We start from the raw sequence: 8,019 nt of genomic DNA on the forward strand, positions 1-8,019 counted from the left end.
GGGTATGGGGTATGTCTCATATTCTTATATTGTACTCTTCCAAACACTTAATACAGTGCTCGACTCACAGAGCTCTGCTCTTTGCTCAATAAATATTCATTCATTCAATCGTAATTACTGAGAGCTTAGTGTGTGCAGACCACTGTACTAAGCTGAGTGACTGGCTGATAATAGTAATAACGGTGTTTATCGAGCCCCCAGGGGACAAAAAGACAAGGATATACCAACTCTACAAGGCACCCCGTAGCACACAAATTCACTCTCACATCCAAAATCAAAGGTAAACAAACACATAATGCCCTCACGTGTATTCCCACTCACTCACAGACCGGGGTTCTCCCAAAGACGGGCAGTCACACAGAGCCAATCATATTTATCGAGCGCTTACTGTGTGTAGAGCACTGTGCTAATCACTTGGGAGAGTAAAATACAAACAGGTTGGTAGACGCACACAACCATAAACGTATATAGTCACTCATTCGGCTCTTCCCTGACACCCAAAACTATTCCCTAGGGAGAGATGGCGAACATTCCCCACTATTCCCTACCAGATTGCCCCCTTACCTACAGTCTGTGATTTGCTCCCTGATTCTCCTACCCTGCCCTGAGCACACACACACACACACACGCGTGCGTACACACACAAAGCTGCAGGTCCAGGGAATCCGATTGCATCAGTCTCTGTATGAGGAAAATGAACTGCAGAGTGAGGTCTGGCTAAACAGGGAAGGGGCTGGCTTGGGAACCCAACTACATACGTCGCCTCTGACTTGGCAGAGAGCTGGGAGAAATGGTTAATCGATGGTATTTACTGAGAGTTTACTGTGTGCGGAGCACTGGACTAAAGCATTAAGGAGAGGACAATCCAACAGAGTTGGTAGACACGTTCCCTGCCCACAACGAGCTGACAGTCATACAGGGGGATGGAACGATGATGGAGGGATGATGGAGGGACGATGGAGCGGTGATGGAGGGATGAGAGAAGGCCGACAGAGGGCCGATGAAATGATGTCAGTGAGACGATGGAGGGGGTGCCCTAGAACAAACAGCAGATGAGTGCTGGTCCAGGTACAAAGACCATGCGACTGAGAAACTGAGCAGAGGAAGTGATTCCAGTACCAGTGGCTTGTGCTGTGGTGCCTGCGACTGTGTCGTCCCTGGTTTCTGCTCCTTCAAACTCGCCTGCAATGCTGCCCTGGTCCGAACTTCAACCTGGAGGCCGAATGCGAGATTCTCCATAGACTCATTGCGGGCTGCTGGCCTCTCCTCGCCCCTCAATCCCCACCACAGGGCACACTCACCGGAGCAGCGTGGGGCTGGAAGTCACCGACATCTCCCAGGCTGGGCTGGGCCCCTATCTCCCCTCGGATTCCTGGGTTCGGTCAGCCAAGGAGGGACATCTAGGAGCCCTCAGCCCCTCTCCGTTCTCCCGTGGACACTGAGATGTTTCTCCAAATGGATCCCATTCCCCAAGATAAAGCAGCCGCCGCTCTGAGGGGAATCCCTGGAGGACCGGATCGGAGCCAAAAAAAGTGAAGTGGCTTGCCCATTGTTACAAACCAGATAAGTGGCAGAAATGGGATTAGAACCCGGGTCCTCCTGACTCCCGGGCCCATGCTTTTTCCACTAAGCGACACTGCTTTTAATTTAGAGAAATTGTGACTCGGACCTTGGTCATCCAGTTCATTCATTCATTCAATCGTATTTATTGAGCCCTTACTGTATGCAGAGCACTGTACTAAGCGCTTGGGAAGTACAAGTTGGCAACATATAGAGACAATCCCTACCCAACAGCTGGCTCACAGTCTAGAAGGGGGAGACAGACAACAAAACAAAGCATATTAACAAAATAAAATAAATAGAATAAATATGTACAAGTAAAATAAATAAATAAATAAATGGAGTAATAAATACGTACAAACATATATACATATATACAGGTGCTGTGGGGAGGGGAAGGAGGTAAGCGGGGGGATGGGGAGGGGGAGGAAGGGGAGAGGAAGGAGGGGGCTCAGTCTGGGAAGGCCTCCTGGAGGAGGTGAGCTCTCAGTAAGGCTTTGAAAGGAGGAAGAGAGCTAGCTTGGCGGTTGTGCGGAGGGAGGGCATTCCAGGCCAGCGGAATGACGTGGGCCGGGGGTCGACGGCGGGACAGGCGAGAACGAGGCACAGTGAGGAGATTAGCGGCAGAGGAACGGAGGGGGCGGGCTGGGCTGTAGAAGGAGAGAAGTGAGGTGAGGTAGCGGGGGCGAGGTGATGGAGAGCCTTGAAGCCGAGGGTGGGGAGTTTTTGCCTGATTCGTAGGTTGATTTGTAGCCACTGGAGATTTTTGAGGAGGGGAGAAACATGCCAAGAGAGTTTCTGCACAAAGACTATCCGGGCAACGGCGTGAAGTATGGATTGAAGTGGGGAGAGACAGGAGGATGGGAGATAGGAGAGGAAGCTGATGCAGTAATCCAGTCGGGATAGGATGAGAGATTGAACAAGCAGGGTAGCGGTTTGGATGGAGAGGAAAGGGGAAAGGGGAAATACACCTCACCTTTCCCCTGCTCCTCTCCAGAGTCACTGGGCCTGTCCTGGGCTGGAGAGCACAGAACTCTGCTGAGAGAGAGGTTCACTCTATCTCATCGGTCCAGGACGCTGGTGGCAGTGACAGTAATGTCTGACTGAGAGGTGAGAGCTGTCAGGATCCTCGCTACACCTCTCAGCTGCGCCGACCCTCAGAACACAGCCCGGTTATTTCCTGTGGGATTCCCCGTGGGAGGACGGGCCCGGGACTATGCTGAGACAGCTGAATGTGCGGGAATCTCGGAAGGTCGGGATCGTGGTCTCCCTGTGGTCCCGGCCTCCACAATCCGAAATGACTGTGCAGTCCCAGGTGGTTCCCACTCTGGGACTCCTTCCTATGACAACATCAACAGATTAATCATCATTCCCTTTCTGTGATTAATAATAGCGTTCTGGTTAAGCTCTGAGGTTTGGAACTTCATCCTATGCCAGGGCTTGGGACCATCTGAAAACTGCAGCAATCCAACTTAGACAGTTCCCTCTAGACTGTAAGCTCATCATGGGCAGGGAATGTGGCTACCAACCCTGTTATATTGATAAATGGTACTCTCCCAAGCGCTTCCCCCCCGCCTTACCTCCTTCCCTTCCCCACATCACCTGTATATATGTATATATGTTTGGACGTATTTATTACTCTATTTATTTATTTTACTTGTACATATCTATTCTATTTATTTTATTTTGTTAATATGTTTTGTTTTGTTCTCTGTCTCCCCCTTCTAGACTGTGAGCCCACTGTTGGGTAGGGACCGTCTCTATATGTTGCCAACTTGTACTTCCCAAGCGCTTAGTACAGTGCTCTGCACACAGTAACCGCTCAATAAATAGAATTGATTGATCGATTGATTAGTACCAAGGTCTTTACATCGTAAGCGAAATTCACATAAATTTGATCGATCGATTGACAGGCATTATTTTCCCCTACTGAGTTCCTATCTTCATTCTCCATTCCTCCCAAGTGCACCATCTCACTGTACGTCGTTTCCAGCTCCCCCCACTCAGACTCGTACCTCATCACCTTTCCTCTGCATGGAATTCCCAGTACCTTCATTTGCACCAGACCACAGGGCTTCCCAACTTCAAACCTCTTTCCTGAAACTCTGGTAAATCCACGGGACTTTCCCAGCAGCCCTTGGACCTCCAATCAATCAATCAATCAATCAATCAATCGTATTTATTGAGCGCTTACTGTGTGCAGAGCACTGTACTAAGCGCTTGGGAAGTACAAGTTGGCAGCAACCTCCAAGAAATCCAGGAGAAGGAATTCTGTCACTACTGTGTGATTGGCCATTTCTTTTCTGCCATTTCGAGAGAGAAGGTACCAATCAGGAGTTCTAATGAGGAAAGGAGAAATTCAGCCACTAATCTCTCTGTGGACAGGAAGGTGTCTACTTCTCCAGTGAAGCAGAGCCTGCCACTTCCTTAAAGACCTCCATGGGTGGACTCTCCTGCTCCAATTCCTTATCCCTGGTCTTACTTTACATCCCACCAAATCCTCTTTAAGCTCTTTCATGGGCCCCCTCATTTTGGGTTCTCTTTGCTTGAGAAGCGGCATGATCTAGTGGAGAGGGCACAGGCCTGGGAGTCAGAGACCTGGGTTCTCATTCTGGCTCTGTCACATACTTTCTGTGTGACCTTGGGCAAGTCACTTAACTTCTCTGTTGCCTCAGTTCCTTCATCAACAAAGCGGGAATTCAATACTTGTTCTCCATCCTACATAGACTGTGAGCCTCTTATTGGACCTGATTATCTTGTATCTACCCCAGCACCTAGTACGGTGCTTGGGATATAGTTAAAGCTTTTGAAGTACCATAATTAATAACAATTGGGTAATTAATTTAGACTCCTCTCAGGGTCGCACCTGAAGAGTTTCCAGTACTCTACCAGTCTCAGATACGGGAGGGAGAGTCAAGCAGAGGCCTACCCATTTCATTCCTAGCTTGGGCAGTGGCTAGCGAGTGGAAGGCAATCTACTACAAGTAAAACCTAACCTGTGCTAGGCAGCAGCAGCACGGGAGACAGTCGTGAGACAATTATGAGAGACAAGACAACTAATTGAGTGATTAATTACAATAGATAACATCTCTGCCCACAAGTGGATTGCAATCTACAGTCTCTCTCTCTTTCTCTCTGTCTCTATCAATCAATCAGTCGATGGTGTTTATTAAGCATCTACTGTGTGTAGAGCACTGTACTAAGTTTTTAGGAAAGTACTACTTGGGACGTGGACTGGGTCCAACCTGATTAATTCATAACTGCCCTAGAGCTGAGTCCAGTGCCTGGTATATAGTAAGCATTTAACAAACACCATAATTAATCTCAATACAATAGAGGTGGCAGATGCAATCTCTGTCAACAAGAAGCGTTAAGTCTCTGTCTCTCCATATCTCTCTCTCTCTCTCACCATATCTCTCTCTCTCTCCCCCTCCATCCCTCCTTCTCTGTGCCCAACATCATCCGTTGTGAGGAGAATTGGGAGAGTGTACCTCACAGAATTGCTTGGAACTGACATAGCCACAGCAATCATCCAATGGATGATATTTACCAGACACATACTCTGTACAGATCACTGTCCTAAATGCTTGTGAGAGTACAATAGAGTTAGAAGACTTTAATCTCTTCCTTCAAGGAGCTTACAATCTAATGTGATAGATAGACATTAAAATAATCAAAACTAAGAGGAAGCCCGAGAGGATAAAGATGTGTCCATAAGTGCAATGTGGTGTGTGAGAGTAACCATGGTCACTGGGGAGGAAATACAGTGGGAAGATTAAAGAATAATCTGGGAATATCTCTTGAAATAGACGTGATTCTATAAAGATCTTGATGCAGAGAGTGATGGTCTGCCGGATATGAAGGTGGAGGGTGTTCCAGGGAGGGAGAAAGCAAGAGATTGATGGTGAGAAAGATAAGAATGTGGCAGGGTGGCATGAGAGGAATGCAGTGTATGGGCTGGGGTATTGTGGGAGGGGACAGAGTTTAAGGGGAGAGGAAAAAGCTAAATGAGTGCCTTAAAGCTAGAGGTCGGGGTTTTCTGCTTGATTATGATTCCTTGCATTCATGCAGTCAATCAATCGATCAATCGATCAATCTCCAACTTAGACGGGAAACCCCATGTGGGACAGGGACGGGGTTCAACTTGAGAAAAACCCAGTGCTTAGAATAGTGCTCTGCACATTGTAAGCACTCAATAAATACCATTGATTGGATGAGAGTTGAGGACCTCCATCAAGCGACCACCCCCCTGCAATTCCTCCAACCATTAGGCTGCTTCTCCCTGCTCTCCAGTTGCCAAATGAACACCCCAGCGGCTCAGCTGTAGTAGAGTTCGTATTACCGCCCCTCTCTCCTCCTCTGTTTCTCCATTTATAAGATGGGAGCAAGGGGGGGGGGGGGCACCCAAGCCAAGTTGCTTAACCTCTCTATCCCTCAGTTACCTCATCTGCCAAATTCAATCCCTGTTCTCCCTCCTACTTAGACTGTGAGTTCCATATGGGACCTCATCAACTTGTATCTACCCCAGCGCTTAGTTCAGTGGTTGGTACATAAGAAGTGCTAAACAAATGCCACTCCCTTCTCAGGCCCCCGGTTCCTCCCCCTCCTCCTTCCCTCACCCCCAACGATCTGGCCTCCTACTTCATTAACAAAATTAAATCCATCAGGTCCGACCTCCCCAAAGTCTCTTCCCCCCTTTCTCCAACCCCCCGGCTCTCAACACTCTCTGCTACTCTCCCATCCTTCCCAGCGGTATCCTCAGAGGAACTCTCCTCCCTCCTCTCAAGTGCTACTCCGGCCACCTGTGCTTCTGACCCCATTCCCTCTCATCTTATGAAATCTCTCGCTCCATCCCTTCTCCCCTCCTTAACTTCCATCTTCAACCGCTCACTCTCCACTGGTTCCTTCCCCTCTGCCTTCAAACATGCCCATGTCTCTCCCATCCTAAAAAAACCCTCTCTTGACCCCACCTCACCTTCTAGTTATCGTCCCATATCCCTCCTACCATTCCTTTCCAAACTCCTTGAACGAGTTGTCTACACGCGCTGCCTAGAATTCCTCAACAACAACTCTCTCCTCGACCCCCTCCAGTCTGGCTTCCGTCCCCTTCATTCCACGGAAACTGCGCTCTCAAAGGTCACCAATGACCTCCTGCTTGCCAAATCCAACGGCTCATACTCTGTCCTAATCCTCCTCGACCTCTCAGCTGCCTTTGACACTGTGGACCACCCCCTTCTCCTCCACACGTTATCTGACCTTGGCTTCACAGACTCCGTCCTCTCCTGGTTCTCCTCTTATCTCTCCGGTCGTTCTTTCTCAGTCTCTTTTGCAGGCTCCTCCTCCCCCTCCCATCCTCTTACGGTGGGGGTTCCCCAAGGTTCAGTGCTTGGTCCCCTTCTGTTCTCAATATACACTCACTCCCTTGGTGACCTCATTCGCTCCCACGGCTTCAACTATCATCTCTACGCTGATGACACCCAGATCTACATCTCTGCCCCTGCTCTCTCCCCCTCTCTCCAGGCTCGCATCTCCTCCTGCCTTCAGGACATCTCCATCTGGATGTCTGCCCGCCACCTAAAGCTCAACATGTCGAAGACTGAGCTCCTTGTCTTCCCTCCCAAACCTTGTCCTCTCCCTGACTTTCCCATCTCTGTTGACGGCACCACCATCCTTCCCGTCTCACAAGCCCGCAACCTTGGTGTCATCCTCGACTCTGCTCTCTCATTCACCCCTCACATCCAAGCCGTCACCAAAACCTGCCGGTCTCAGCTCCACAACATTGCCAAGATCCGCCCTTTCCTCTCCATCCAAACTGCTACCCTGCTCATTCAAGCTCTCATCCTATCCCGTCTGGACTACTGCACTAGCCTTCTCTCTGATCTCCCATCCTCGTGTCTCTCTCCACTTCAATCCATACTTCATGCTGCTGCCCGGATTATCTTTGTCCAGAAACGCTCTGGACATATTACTCCCCTCCTCAAAAACCTCCAATGGCTACCGATCAATCTGCGCATCAGGCAGAAACTCCTCACCCTGGGATTCAAGGCTCTCCATCACCTCGCCCCCTCCTACCTCACCTCCCTTCTCTCCTTCTACTGCCCAGCCCGCACCCTCCGCTCCTCCACCACTAATCTCCTCACTGTACCTCGCTCTCGCCTGTCCCGCCATCGACCCCCGGCCCACGTCATCCCCCGGGCCTGGAATGCCCTCCCTCTGCCCATCCGCCAAGCCAGCTCTCTTCCTCCCTTCAAGGTCCTGCTGAGAGCTCACCTCCTCCAGGAGGCCTTCCCAGACTGAGCCCCTTCTTTCCTCTCCCCCTCGTCCCCCTCTCCATCCCCCCGTCTTACCTCCTTCCCTTCCCCACAGCACCTGTATATATGTATATATGGTTGTACATATTTATGACTCTATTTATTTATTTATTTATTTATTTTACTTGTACATTTCTATCCTACTTAT

At 49.6% G+C, this 8,019-nt stretch overlaps 1 non-coding gene across 1 annotated transcript; it reads left to right on the forward strand.

Annotated features, from left to right (window-relative positions):
• The first annotated feature begins 4,408 nt into the window (after nucleotides 1-4,408).
• LOC119924299 lies at nucleotides 4,409-4,546 on the forward strand. Its single transcript, XR_005449094.1, has one exon. It is a non-coding gene; the product is annotated as a small nucleolar RNA SNORA7 (small nucleolar RNA).
• The last annotated feature ends 3,473 nt before the right edge of the window (nucleotides 4,547-8,019 follow it).

This window comes from Tachyglossus aculeatus, unplaced genomic scaffold (assembly GCF_015852505.1).
Source record: "Tachyglossus aculeatus isolate mTacAcu1 unplaced genomic scaffold, mTacAcu1.pri scaffold_92_arrow_ctg1, whole genome shotgun sequence".
NCBI classification, from domain to species: Eukaryota; Metazoa; Chordata; class Mammalia; order Monotremata; family Tachyglossidae; genus Tachyglossus; species Tachyglossus aculeatus.